The 15,315-nt window shown below is 52.8% G+C and overlaps 1 long non-coding RNA gene across 1 annotated transcript in view; it reads left to right on the top strand.

Moving 5' to 3' along the window:
* LOC144821742 (uncharacterized) overlaps positions 1-15,315 on the top strand; it is a 194,069-nt gene that overhangs the window by 26,667 nt on the left and 152,087 nt on the right. The window contains exon 2 of the long non-coding RNA XR_013608416.1: positions 13,995-14,057. This is a non-coding gene — a long non-coding RNA (uncharacterized LOC144821742). The remainder of the gene's footprint in view (positions 1-13,994; positions 14,058-15,315) is intronic.

Raw genomic sequence — 15,315 nt, forward strand, 5'->3', positions numbered from 1 at the left:
GCCACGCAGTTCTCAATGGACACACCATGTGAAATAACATTTGAGTGAAGTGTTCAGCACCTCACATCACAGAATCAGGGGGACTGCGTGAACTACCTGCCTCGGACACACTGGCAGCACCAGCAACAGGAGTGTGAGACACAGCCACAGCCCGAGTGACACACACATGGGCCACGGACCCAGACACACTGGCAGCACCAGCAACAGGAGTGTGAGACACAGCCACAGCCCGAGTGACACACACATGGGCCACGGACCCAGACACACTGGCAGCACCAGCAACAGGAGTGTGAGACACAGCCACAGCCCGAGTGACACACACATGGGCCACGGACCCAGACACACTGGCAGCACCAGCAACAGGAGTGTGAGACACAGCCACAGCCCGAGTGACACACACATGGGCCACGGACCCAGACACACTGGCAGCACCAGCAACAGGAGTGTGAGACACAGCCACAGATGTAGTCACTGACACATGAGCCACTGACCCAGACAGACTGCCAGCACCAGAAACAGGAGTGTGCAACACAGCCACAGATCTTCTAACTGACACGTGAGCCATAGACCCAGATACACTGCCAGGACCTGCAACAGGAGAGGGCACAACTGACACTGTGCCACCATCTGATACATGAGAGTCAACTGCACCAGCGCCACTGTGACAACTGAAATGATGAGCCACAGGGCTGTATGGGCCTGGAGGCAGGGTGGGCCTGGGAGCTGGGGATAGCTGACCTAGAGCCAAATCGGGGTTGGCAGGTGTCAATGGTGTGTGTCTGCGTTTCTTAGGGATGTGTGTGTGCACCCTGGACAGGACAGGACTGCCAAGTGGTGGGGACGCCAAACAATCACCACCCACCATAGGTGGAGCATCTGCTGCCGGGGATCTGGTTTCTGGGGACGTGCTGGAGCCTGCTTGTCGTTTGCTCTGTGCCTGCCGCCTGGACTCGGAATCATGTGTAATGGGGGATGCAACAACAGGGGACACCCTCCTCTGCTTCTGACTGGCCTGGATGGGAGTGGAGGTATGGGGGGACTCCGCGGCGGAGACATCAGTTTGGCGTTTAGTAGAAAACATCAGCCTCAGTGCAGCCAGGGGTGAAGTATGCCTGTCCTTGATTGCGCCATTGTCCATGCTAGATGCCTTGTCCGTAGGATGTGCCTGATCCTTAGGTGGAGTGTTGTCTCTGGATGTAGCCTGTGCCCTGGTCGCCGCCCTGTTCCTGCCAGCAGACTTGTCGTCTGTGGTGCACCTGTCTCCAGTAGACACCGGCTCTCTGTGTGTGTCCCTGCCCTTGGGAGATGGACCTTGCTTTGCTGTGGGCCTGCCCTTGGGAGTCTCCCTGCTCTTAGGAGGTGCCTTTGTCTTGTCACTGTCCCTGGGAGTGTCCCTTTCCTCTGCTGTGGGCCTGCCCTTGGGAGTCTCCCTGCTCTTAGGAGGTGCCTTTGTCTTGTCACTGTCCCTGGGAGTGTCCCTTTCCTCTGCTGTGGGCCTGCCCTTGGGAGTCTCCCTGCTCTTAGGAGGTGCCTTTGTCTTGTCACTGTCCCTGGGAGTGTCCCTTTCCTCTGCTGTGGGCCTGCCCTTGGGAGTCTCCCTGCTCTTAGGAGGTGCCTTTGTCTTGTCACTGTCCCTGGGAGTGTCCCTTTCCTCTGCTGTGGGCCTGCCCTTGGGAGTCTCCCTGCTCTTAGGAGGTGCCTTTGTCTTGTCACTGTCCCTGGGAGTGTCCCTTTCCTCTGCTGTGGGCCTGCCCTTGGGAGTCTCCCTGCTCCTAGTAGGTGCCTTTGTCTTCTGACTGGCCTTGTCCAAGGTACAGTCCATGGACATGTGAGTATCCCTTGCCTTGGGAGTACCTTTTGTGTTGAATGCCTGTGTAGCTCCTGAAGGCATGTCCCCCAACAACACTTGCGGATCCTGTGTGTGTACTCCAGTGTATCTGACGTTGTCTAATTGAACAGATTTAGCTGATCTAGGGGATGGGGTCTGTGCCCTGCGTGCCCTGACGTGCTGTCTGACGCTGCTTCTAGTGCAATGACCTGTATTTGAGTCCTGCTCAGAATAATCACTACCCCCTGAGACATCCAGTGGTGTAGATGGGGAAACCGAAGTAGCACCCTGTTCATGCGACTGTACTATTGCAGACGACACACTGCTTGCCAATGACTGCACTGTCCTGTGTAGACCTGCAAGATCGCCATGCATCCCTTCCATGAAAGCCACCACCTGCCCCAACTTCCTATCATGGTCCTGGAAAGCATTTGTCATATTGGTCTGCCCCACACACAGCTGTCGCAGCAGATCAACGGCCTCAGCACACAGTGCATTTTGGCTCACCGTGGCAGGGGCAGCGGTGCCTGCACCGAACGCCACTCTGCTCCCCCTACTCCTCCGGCCACGAACAGTACATGGTGCAGTTTGTGGAAGTGTGGGCCCTGTGTGCTTACTTCCGACAGAAGGTGAAGAGTGCCCACTCCCAGTCTGTGACAACAGTGCAGGCTCACCAAGAGTGTCCGACGAGGAGGACGATGGTGTCTCCACATGCGAGTCCTCAGGGACGGTCCTGTCCCCCTCTCCGGCGCTGGCCTCCTCTGTGTCAGTCTGCGTGTGTGCGTAGTCTGAGCCGGACTCATTTCCTCGACTACTCTCTGCCGTCTGTGGCTGAGTGTCCTCTGTCATACCTGAAATGCACATAAAAGATGTGTGAGTCATGGGCAGACTGACGTACAGAAGGAACAGGATTGGCAAATTACATAGCTGACAAAGATTTTGTAGCCCTCATCCCGCACATGGCCCACCTCTACCAGTCATCCTCACATTTCCTGCCATGGGGCCATGGACCACTAGGGGATGTGCCTCAACACTCAACTACTAAGCAAGTGGCGTGTCAACATGGCGGACCTGGATGTCAAATGAGAACCACCCAATGGGACCAAAATGGCATCACAGACATACATACGCAACACGGAACTCAATAGTGTGTCTGTGCACCAATACATGCATAGCACTCACAGGTTTCCTACACAGACAGTTTGCTCACCGCTAGTTTGCTGTTGATCGGCACTCAGACGTTCGGCCAGTTCAGGATGCGTCACTGCAATGATACGGTGCATGAGAGGGGTCATGGAGCGTCGGGCCAGACGGGGCGTCCTTGGAATCAGGCCCAGTGTTACTTCCGCTACATTCTTGCTTAGCCTGGAAATGTCGTCCCAGCGTTTGTGGCAGTGTGTATGTCGTCTGTTGCACACCCCCAATGCCCGTACTTCCCGTGCTATGCTCCTCCACAGGTCCTTGCGAAGGTGCAGCTTGACCTACCATGATGGGAGACAAAAGGGTTTCAGTCAGTGGACAGGTGGTCTGTCACACACATGGGGGCAAGACGTAACTGTCAGCAGCCATGCACAATCAGGAACATATGTCTAGCCCACACTACACAGCTAAGATAGAAATAGGCCTGATTATTTGGCCCCCTCATGCACACCAACATGTCCCACACTGCACTTACCACCCGTCCTGGTGCGCCGTAGAGGCGTCCATAGTTGCGGAGTACACCGTCCACGAGGACATCAAGCTCCGCGGCGGTGAAGGGTCGAGACCGGATCTCTTTGCCTCTCGACATGGCAAGATCACGGAGTATGGCACTACAGCAGCAGTCGGTGGTCAGCTCAGCAGCAGCAGCAGGTCGAGGTGATGGTCACAGGCAGCAGTCGGTGGTCAGCTCAGCAGCAGCAGCAGGTCGAGGTGATGGTCACAGGCAGCAGGAGGTGGTCAGCTCAGCAGCAGCAGCAGGTCGAGGTGATGGTCACAGGCAGCAGTCGGTGGTCAGCTCAGCAGCAGCAGCAGGTCGAGGTGAACAGGCAGCACTGGTCCCCAGGGTAGGGAGTGTCATTTTGCCCAACACACATATATAGGGCCCTCAGCACGTGTCAGTGGCATACGTCGCCAGCAATTGGTCAGCCCTGGAAGCGTGATCGTGAGATGGGCCAATTACTGGCCCTGTTGTTGCGGTGCCCAGCTTCCGCTACTTGCGATTGGCCATATGCGGCCAGCGTCCCTCTTCCCATTGGCTGCATGTGCGGGGACCGTCACGGGCACACATCGGCAACCGCACGTGCAAGCCTCAGGCACGGATGCTTCAGTTGCAACAATGTTCTATCACTGGCGCCTCCATGGCGGTGCACGTACTCAGCGGGGGAGGTGCAGGCCTATACACCCTTTAGATGTACTCAATGGACATGCCAGTTCATGACCCCCCTTACAGTCACATTGCATCATCCACCGTACACCGGCCGGAGCGGCCGGGCCTAGGACGGCCGTGCCCGGCCATGTCCACACCCGCCGTGCCCGGCCATGTACACAACCGCCGTGCCCGGCCATGTACACAACCGCCCTGGCCGGCCATGAACACAACCGCCGTGCCCGGCCATGAACACAACCGCCGTGCCCGGCCATGTACACAACCGCCGTGCCCGCCATGCGGTTGTGTTCATGGCCGGGCACAGCGGTTGTGTTCATGGCCGGGCACGGCGGTTGTGTACATGGCCGGGCACGGCGGTTGTGTTCATGGCCGGGCACGGCGGTTGTGTACATGGCCGGGCACGGCGGTTGTGTACATGGCCGGGCACGGCGGTTGTGTTCATGGCCGGGCACGGCGGTTGTGTTCATGGCCGGCCACGGCGGTTGTGTACATGGCCGGGCACGGCGGGTGTGTTCATGGCCGGGCACGGCGGTTGTGTTCATGGCCGGCCACGGCGGTTGTGTACATGGCCGGGCACGGCGGTTGTGTTCATGGCCGGCCATGGCGGTTGTGTACATGGCCGGGCACGGCGGGTGTGGACATGGCCGGGCACGGCCGTCCTAGGCCCGGCCGCTCCGGCCGGTGTACGGTGGATGGTGCAATGTGACTGTAAGGGGGGTCATGAACTGGCATGTCCATTGAGTACATCTAAAGGGTGTATAGGCCTGCACCTCCCCCGCTGAGTACGTGCACCGCCATGGAGGCGCCAGTGATAGAACATTGTTGCAACTGAAGCATCCGTGCCTGAGGCTTGCACGTGCGGTTGCCGATGTGTACCCGTGACGGTCCCCGCACATGCAGCCAATGGGAAGAGGGACGCTGGCCGCGTCTGGCCTTTGGGAAGTAGCGGAAGTTGAGCACCGCCATGGCGGCGCCAATTATGTTATCTTGTCAGACGCTGCACCGTGATGTGTTGTGTGCAGTTGCGTCATGAGGGATGTGAGCGTGATAGGGAAAGGTCATATGTCATACAATGTAGCATGTGTGTCCATGCAATGCCCATCGTTGGGCACACAATGGGCAACAGATGTGCATTTGTACGTGTTGACGTCGGGTGTGACCCTACATACGTTCTTACATCTTCACAACTACACAGTACATCACGGCTGTGTGCCCAAATTATGCATCTGTTGTCTGTGTCTTGTTCTGGCGAGGTGACTACAGTGGTGGTGGTACACATGCATTCCGTGTATGTGTTTTGTACGTTGTGTCACCATGCATGTAATTACCGTATGTACATCATTCTTGGTGTTGGCATGTGTGCTTGATGACATGGCGTGTGTATAATTATCGTTTGTGTGCATGCAGTTGCATGTGTGTCTGTGATGTGGCTACTAAACATTAGGGTGCAGACTGAAGTATTGTCAGTAAGGTTCACATGTGATGGAGTTGTACACGTATGCGTCGTTTGCAAGTTGACCTAAGTTACATCTCTCTCCCACACAGGAGGGCTACAAATGTGCATCGGCCATACACTGTGCTGGAGGATATGGTTGACGAGGAGGTGATTCGGAAATTCCGGCTGGATCGACGTCGGTTGCTGGAGCTTGTGGCTCAATTGTCTCCTCATCTGCAGCCACGTAGGACGTATCCTGGGTCGATTACACCCACTGCAAAGGTCATGGCGGTACTCCATTTCTTTGCTACTGGCACATTTCAGTATACAGTTGGACATGCCGGGGGGATGTCACAGGCCATGTTCAGCACGGTTCTTCGGGATGTCTTAACAGCTATGATGCTGTACAAGGATGACTACATCCATTTCCCACGTCCGGAAGAGTTGCCAGCTGTCAAAGCTGATTTCTATGCCCTGGGCCACATACCTCACGTTGTGGGCTCAATTGATGGCACACACATCGCAATCATTCCACCACGGGCACGGGAACAAGTGTTCAGGAATCGCAAACATTTCCATTCGCTGAACGTGCAGGTGGTGTGCCTGGCAAACAACATCATCTCACATGTGTGTGCAAGATTTCCTGGATCTGCACATGACGCCCACATCATGCGGAGCAGCAATGTCCCACGACTCATGGCAAATCTGCGACCCGGTCAAGCGTGGCTTGTTGGTGAGTGTGCAGTGGGGACTCTTGTGATCTCTGTGTTGCATGGGGTACCCACCATATCTTGTTGTGATGTTTGTCTCTGTCATCCCCCTACATAGGCGACTCGGCTTACCCAAACCGGCCCTGGCTCCTCAGTCCCCTACGTAATCCGAGAACAGCGGGTGAAATGCGGTACAATGATGCACATGGAAGGACACGGAGAGTCATCGAACGTACCTTTGGACTGCTAAAGTCTCGGTTTCGGTGCCTCGATAAGACCGGAGGGGCCCTGCCTTACTCGCCAGGAAAAGTATGCAGGATCGTGATTGCCTGCTGCATGCTCCACAACCTGGCAGTACGCAATGACATAGAACTGCTGTTGGACCCTGAAGACGAAGGAGTTCCTCGGCCTCCCATCCCACCCATGTCGACTGATGAGGATAGTGGTGAGGAGGAAGGTGTGGACCAGAGGCGCCAGCTCATAGATCGCTACTTCCCTTGAATGTGAGTTACTACCTCTAGTGGCGGTTGACAATGCCTCATGTATGTTTGCTGGTGTTGTGTGGATGTGGGGTTAATCAGCTGGGTGTTCTTGTTTGTGATGGTTGCTTATGTGTGTCTTCATTTCTTTGGACATACAAGTCTCCATGATGTGTGTGCTCTCATCCCATGCTTTTGTGATGGTTGTCGTTTGTGTAATGTTGCTGTGCATTGTGTTGTGATGTGTGTGAATCTGTTTCCTGACGTGTGTTTGCTGTCTCTGATTTTCTCTAGGTCACTCCCGCAGCGCCATGATCATGTACGACTGTCATCCCTGAACCTGTTTACGTCTGTTTCTGAAGGCAATCATGTGAATAAACATGGAGGCAAAACATCATTGTGTGAGTAAGTGCTATTTATTTACAGGTTGTGCTTCTGTGCTGGTGAATATTTACAAGTAAGTGGGGTGGAGGGAGTTGGAGTTGAAGGTAATGGCAGATGAAATGTCCGTGCTGACACCACATTGGGGGGTGTCAGGGTAGTCCAGCAGACCAGTTGGAATGATGGTCTGTGGGACAGGATACTTAGCTGGGTGTATGTCTGGCACAGGCGGTGACATTGTCATGGTCGTCCCCTCTTGGAGCGTGTGGATGGCGCTCCAACACTGCTCTCAGCCACTTCCTGCCTCGGCCGGCCCCTCCGTCTCTGAGGTGGTACAGAGTCAGCTGGGAGGGCAGGTTGTTGAAGGGCCACATCCGTCGCCAGGGGCACAGGTGGTGGTGGCGGCGGTGGAGGCGGAGGTGACGGTGGCGGTGGAGGCGGAGGTGGCGGTGGAGGCGGAGGTGACGGTGGCGGTGGCGCTACGACACTTGGTGGAGGGGGGGGGGTTGTTCCGGGCAACCCATTCCCTCCACATCGTTGCCTGCTGGCCCATGATCTGCAACATCTGGCCAAGGATGCCACAGATTTCGCGCTGGATGTTGTTGTTGTCCACCGAGTCCTGGTGCGCACGATCTGCGTTTGCCTGGGACCGGTCGTATGACGCCTGGCACCTGGCAAGGGCTTGTAGGGACTGTGCCACTGGCTGGGGTAGCTGTCCTTCCTCTGCACGGCGGTGTGTGGCTCGCCTGATTGGCTGATGTCCCGTTGCCTGTGGCCCACTCACCCTGCTTGTGTGTGGGGCCGATGGACCAGCGTTGTGTGCTGGGTTATGCTGGGTGGCACCGGCAGGAGTGGTGGTGCTGGTGGTGCTGGTGGTACTGGTGGTACTGGTGGTACTGGTGGTGGTGGGGACTGTGCAGATCACAGAGACAGGTGTCGCTGGTGTGACACTTGCGACGTTGGTCGGTCCCGGGAGTCCCTGTGAGCCAGATGGCCCTGGCTGCGTGCTTGGTCCCGCTCCATCCTCCGCACCGGAGCTGCCTGTGTCCTCGTCAGCAGAGAGTCCTGTAGGTGTGGGAGGCGAGGCTGGCGGCCGGGTACTGGTTTCCCCAGTCAGTTGAGGATCACCTGAGGGACAAGATAGAGCTGGTCAGTGATGTGGACATTACATGGTTATGTAGATTTTTTGACATTTCTGTTTCCTGTCGCACACACCCCACCCTCCACCACCACCACCACCACCACCACCCTCCCCGTGAGCATGGGGGCCTGTTGGGAGTTGTAGTTTGGGCCTCTCACACACCCCAACCTCTACCACCACCACCACCCTCCCCGTGAGCATGGGGGCCTGTTGGGAGTTGTAGTTTGGGCCTCTCACACACCCCGCCCTCCACCACCACCACCACCACCTTCCCCGTGTGCATGGGGGCCTGTTGGGAGTTGTAGTTTGGGCCTCTCACACACCCCGCCCTCCACCACCACCACCACCACCCTCCCCGTGTGCATGGGGGCCTGTTGGGAGTTGTTGTTTGGGCCTCTCACACACCCCAACCTCCACCACCACCACCACCCTCCCCGTGAGCATGGGGGCCTGTTGGGAGTTGTAGTTTGGGCCTCTCACACACCCCGCCCTCCACCACCACCACCACCACCCTCCCCGTGTGCATGGGGGCCTGTTGGGAGTTGTAGTTTGGGCCTCTCACACACCCCGCCCTCCACCACCACCACCACCCACCCCGTGAGCATGGGGGCCTGTTGGGAGCCATGGACATGTTAGTGAGTTGGTGTCCAACCTGCATGGGTTGGGGCATAGGAGATGTTTCTTCTCAGTTGTGTTAGCCTGACCATGTCGTGCTGATCGTGGTGCTTGGTTTGTACTCACCAGTCTCTTCTCCTTCGTCAAGTCCGTCTAGGCTCTCTGGGTGTAGTATCACCAGCACCTTCTCCTCCCAATCGGTGTAGGGAATGGGCTCCGGGGGTGTGCCACCGCCAGTATGATTGGCTCGGGCAAAGTTTTTGGCTCGGATGCCCTTGACCCTGGTCTTCAGGTCATGCCACCGCCTCTGGATGTCATGCTTCGTCCTCGGCACAGTCCCCGAGGCATTCACCCGAGTGACGATCCTGTCCCACATGTGGTTCTTTTGCGCCACGGACGTCTGCTGGACTTGGGCCCCGAAGATGTGGGGCTCAACACGGAGTATTTCATCTACCATTACCCTCAACTCTGTCTCCGTGAATTTGTTTTTTTTTTTGGGTGCCATGGTGTGTGGTGCTCAGTGTGTGAGTTGAGTGAGTTGGGGGGTGCAGGTGTGTGGTGTGTGATGTGTAGGATTTGTGTGGTGGGTGTTTGTGTGGTGGGTGTGGTAGGGTGGTGGTTGTGTGTCTTCTATGTGAGTTTGCAGTATCTGGATTTTGGCCTCTTGCTAGCAGCAATGCTGTGATGCAAAGGATTGTGGTAGCGTGTGTGTCATTTTATAGTCGTGTCTCAATGGTTGTTGGCAGTCGGTGGTAGGTGGGCGTGTTGACTAGTGTGCATTATTGGATAATTGGGACGTGTCATGGCGGCTTGTGCTTGATGTTGGGGGGGGGGCCTTGTCAATGTTGGTATGTTTGCTTTGGACTAGCGGTAGGCTTCCTGACATTTGTTTGCCGCTAGGGATGTTGTGCGTGTTGGCCTTCCGCAGTGATGCTGTGGTTATCGTAGCATTCTTTCCGCCGCGGACGTGGATGGCTGTGAGTTCCGTGGACCGGGCGGATTAATCCTAATTGCGGCCACGGAGTATTCACAGGTATGGCGGTACATGTGTTATTTTCCGCGGTCATTTCCGTCCGCGGCAGTGGTTGTTCATTGGACTCCGTCTGCCGCGGACGGAGTTGGATGTGTTCTGTCCACCGCGGACGGTGTTGGTTATGATCCGTCCGCCGCGGTCGGAGTTTCGTGACATGAATATCCTAATCCCAAACGCGGAATCTCCACGGCGCGGCCGGGAGTAAAATTTCCCCCACCATGGCGGACAGTAGCCATTTCCGTCCGCCATCCTAATCGACCCCATAGTGTGGATAAACCGATTTTGGAAAAGGGGGGTGGTGATGGACAGAGTTTCTGAATGATGCAGAATACTCTTACCAAGTCAAGAGATCATGGTTTTAATCCATCACCGTTTTTTAGCTCAATGCACCATCCCAGCTCAGAACCTGGCTATATGCAAATTAGTCTGTTCCTGTCCCAGTGCATGATGGGAACAGGGCAAACCAAACTACCAAGCCAATTCTTATACTGGTAAGGAAACAAGCTTCCGGGGACCGGTTTCTGGCATCACAGCCTTCTTCGGCCCGGCTTGCTTGAATCCTGATGGTGCAATGAGCAAGGGACTCACGTCTGAGCATACCCTCCCACACATAGTGTGGATAAACCGATTTTGGAAAAGGGGGGTGGTGATGGACAGAGTTTCTGAATGATGCAGAATACTCTTACCAAGTCAAGAGATCATGGTTTTAATCCATCACCGTTTTTTAGCTCAATGCACCATCCCAGCTCAGAACCTGGCTATATGCAAATTAGTCTGTTCCTGTCCCAGTGCATGATGGGAACAGGGCAAACCAAACTACCAAGCCAATTCTTATACTGGTAAGGAAACAAGCTTCCGGGGACCGGTTTCTGGCATCACAGCCTTCTTCGGCCCGGCTTGCTTGAATCCTGATGGTGCAATGAGCAAGGGACTCACGTCTGAGCATACCCTCCCACACATAGTGTGGATAAACCGATTTTGGAAAAGGGGGGTGGTGATGGACAGAGTTTCTGAATGATGCAGAATACTCTTACCAAGTCAAGAGATCATGGTTTTAATCCATCACCGTTTTTTAGCTCAATGCACCATCCCAGCTCAGAACCTGGCTATATGCAAATTAGTCTGTTCCTGTCCCAGTGCATGATGGGAACAGGGCAAACCAAACTACCAAGCCAATTCTTATACTGGTAAGGAAACAAGCTTCCGGGGACCGGTTTCTGGCATCACAGCCTTCTTCGGCCCGGCTTGCTTGAATCCTGATGGTGCAATGAGCAAGGGACTCACGTCTGAGCATACCCTCCCACACATAGTGTGGATAAACCGATTTTGGAAAAGGGGGGTGGTGATGGACAGAGTTTCTGAATGATGCAGAATACTCTTACCAAGTCAAGAGATCATGGTTTTAATCCATCACCGTTTTTTAGCTCAATGCACCATCCCAGCTCAGAACCTGGCTATATGCAAATTAGTCTGTTCCTGTCCCAGTGCATGATGGGAACAGGGCAAACCAAACTACCAAGCCAATTCTTATACTGGTAAGGAAACAAGCTTCCGGGGACCGGTTTCTGGCATCACAGCCTTCTTCGGCCCGGCTTGCTTGAATCCTGATGGTGCAATGAGCAAGGGACTCACGTCTGAGCATACCCTCCCACACATAGTGTGGATAAACCGATTTTGGAAAAGGGGGGTGGTGATGGACAGAGTTTCTGACTGATGCAGAATACTCTTACCAAGTCAAGAGATCATGGTTTTAATCCATCACCGTTTTTTAGCTCAATGCACCATCCCAGCTCAGAACCTGGCTATATGCAAATTAGTCTGTTCCTGTCCCAGTGCATGATGGGAACAGGGCAAACCAAACTACCAAGCCAATTCTTATACTGGTAAGGAAACAAGCTTCCGGGGACCGGTTTCTGGCATCACAGCCTTCTTCGGCCCGGCTTGCTTGAATCCTGATGGTGCAATGAGCAAGGGACTCACGTCTGAGCATACCCTCCCACACATAGTGTGGATAAACCGATTTTGGAAAAGGGGGGTGGTGATGGACAGAGTTTCTGAATGATGCAGAATACTCTTACCAAGTCAAGAGATCATGGTTTTAATCCATCACCGTTTTTTAGCTCAATGCACCATCCCAGATCAGAACCTGGCTATATGCAAATTAGTCTGTTCCTGTCCCAGTGCATGATGGGAACAGGGCAAACCAAACTACCAAGCCAATTCTTATACTGGTAAGGAAACAAGCTTCCGGGGACCGGTTTCTGGCATCACAGCCTTCTTCGGCCCGGCTTGCTTGAATCCTGATGGTGCAATGAGCAAGGGACTCACGTCTGAGCATACCCTCCCACACATAGTGTGGATAAACCGATTTTGGAAAAGGGGGGTGGTGATGGACAGAGTTTCTGAATGATGCAGAATACTCTTACCAAGTCAAGAGATCATGGTTTTAATCCATCACCGTTTTTTAGCTCAATGCACCATCCCAGCTCAGAACCTGGCTATATGCAAATTAGTCTGTTCCTGTCCCAGTGCATGATGGGAACAGGGCAAACCAAACTACCAAGCCAATTCTTATACTGGTAAGGAAACAAGCTTCCGGGGACCGGTTTCTGGCATCACAGCCTTCTTCGGCCCGGCTTGCTTGAATCCTGATGGTGCAATGAGCAAGGGACTCACGTCTGAGCATACCCTCCCACACATAGTGTGGATAAACCGATTTTGGAAAAGGGGGGTGGTGTCTACATTAAACTATGCCAATGTCCTCTATTCTGGACTTCCAAAAATATCTGCTGCAGAAATTACAAACGGTTCAGAACGCGGCAGTCCATCTGGCTGTTCGATTACCCAGGTGAGCTTCGATCTTGCCTCATCTGAAGAACCTACACTGGCTTCCTGTTAAACAAAGAATCCAGTTTAAGATCTTGACTCTTATGCACAAGGCTTTGTACCAGTCCTGACCTGCATCTCTGTCCTCTAGGATTCAATTCTACTACCCCCTAAGAACTTTGTGCTCATCTTTTGCCCATTTTGCCAAAGTCCCAAGGGTTAAACAAACAAAAACAAGAGGCAGATCCTTCTCTCTCTAGGGTACTCAAGCTTAGAACAGCATGCCAGCTAAGATGTGCCAAATGGACACTGAATGACCCATCAGAAAGCAACTTAAAACCTGGCATTTTACGCTCTAATTCTGTCCTTTCGCATTCTCTTATTTTCTAAACTACTGCTGGGACACTCCCTGGAGTAGCGGTGCGCTCTAGAAACCCTGATATTCATTCATTCATTCAACTTTCTCCCAAAAGATGACTACCGAGGCTGATTAAGATTGTCGGAGTTCTGAATCATACTTAGTTTCTTGATTTCTGATGCAAGAAGAAGTATGTTCCTCTTTGCACCAGTATGTGGGGTCTACTGGATGAACAGGTGATGTTGGGGCAATTTTCCAATTTATCCATGAAACCAGCAGGATCATTTCCTATGTCATTACCCTGCCTGTCTGCTGTGGGAGATACATATTTCGGGAGGACCGTGTGATTTGGTAGCTTTGGGACCCAAAGAGACTAGAGAAGCTAGAGACGTGAACTAATCGGTTAGCAGAGGGCCTGCTTTCTTCTAATCTCTGTCTTGCAATGTACAGCAGAAGTACAAGAGACAAGTTATGTACCCAAGTAATGCAGTAGCCAGATGTCAAGCCACTATTACCTGGACACAAAAAAATCACTAAAGCAGAGGAAGCTCAATTGGCAGCCAGTATATATGAAAGTCTTCAAGTCCACTACTGAAAATGTGTGTACATTTATCAAAAGAATTTACTTTGCCTGCATGCACTCTCTTGGCCATTAAGGGGATGTAAGCTAGTGGCTGATCTGTAACTAGGTGTCAGTCTTTGTCTTCTAGGAACGAATCACAACTGTATATTGGTTATATTGCTGAATGTCTTTGTAAAGATAATATCTGTTTTGCCAACATTTTCAAACTTATATAGTCTTTTTAACTTCCATTTTTAGGCTTTGGATCTATGAATCAAAGGTTTCCCACCAAGGAATTCAGAACAAACTAAACAAGTGCTGGTAAGTCACTGGCATCTTTCTTTGTATAAGTGTCCGTCACCAATTTCCCTCAGGAGTGGCTGTCTATAGGTTTTGTGGCTTTCCATGCTAATACTGCCTCACAAAGGAATAACCTGATGCACTGATGAAAATTGATTTAACAGCTTTCCCAAACTACCCTAACACTCAGTGATGGGTTGGGTGAAATAAAAGACCAAAACATAAAATATATAACTTGCTAATGTTGTATCCTCCATACTCTTAATTATTATGCGAGGATTCTATCGGCCCGCCCCCCCCCACATTAAAAACTTTTCATGCACCTGGTCTAGCCATGTCTTTCCTGGAACGTGGCTGGTATGTCGGGCACTTCGACGTGGACCTCCATCATCTGGGCTCTCTTTAGCCTTGTTTGGTGCCACTCATCTTGGATCCAGCAGTTCTGGAAGATCTCTGGCAATCATTGATGTCTATAGGTCTTGCAAACTCACTAGCCCCCAAACTCTGCGCCCTCCTGTCTCCTCCTCCCATGGCGTCCCTAACACTTCCTCTTTAACTCCTATGACCACGGATTCCGGTTCAGGACAAAGGAAGATATCAGGATTTATTTTGTCCAGGACACGATTAAGTTCTGCCCGTTCCTTTTCCAAGCAAAGCAGTTTAGAAAAGACTGCATTCCTGATCCTGTGAGAAAACAAGATATAAGTCACTTGTGTTGGCAACCGATCAAGGAGACCACATTATACAGTCAGGTAAGGCCTTGGTATGCTCATATACCCCCTTCTTAGAATTTTCCGATTGGGGAAAAGGGGGAAACCGGAAAGGTAGTTTGTGTTACCTTGATCCTTGCTCTTCCTGTAGTTGACCTCAAAATGGTAAGGGTGAAGGGTAAGAAACCATCTCAATATCCTATCATTGTTTCCCTTTATCCGATACAACCAGGTAGGAGGGGCATGGTCAGTATACAATATGAAAGGTCTTCTTCCAATAATAGCATAGTTTTCCAACAGCTCCCTTGAGGGGAAGACATTCTTTTTCAATTGTGAAGTGGGCTTGTTCTTGAGAGAATCATTTCCTACTAATTCAGCAAACGGACCTCTCACAGCCCTCAGAATCCTTTAGGAAAAGAACAACTCAGATTCCAATGGCTGAAGCGTCAGTCTGCAATATAAAGGTTTTCTTTAAGTTGAGGGAAACCAGGACAGGGCCAGTGGTGAGCATTTCTGGAAAGTGGTAACGGCAGAATCGGAAGGATGTTTAAAGGCTTTAGGGGAGACAT

The sequence above is a fragment of the Lissotriton helveticus genome, chromosome 2_2, assembly GCF_964261635.1.
Source record: "Lissotriton helveticus chromosome 2_2, aLisHel1.1, whole genome shotgun sequence".
Lineage (NCBI taxonomy): Eukaryota > Metazoa > Chordata > Amphibia > Caudata > Salamandridae > Lissotriton > Lissotriton helveticus.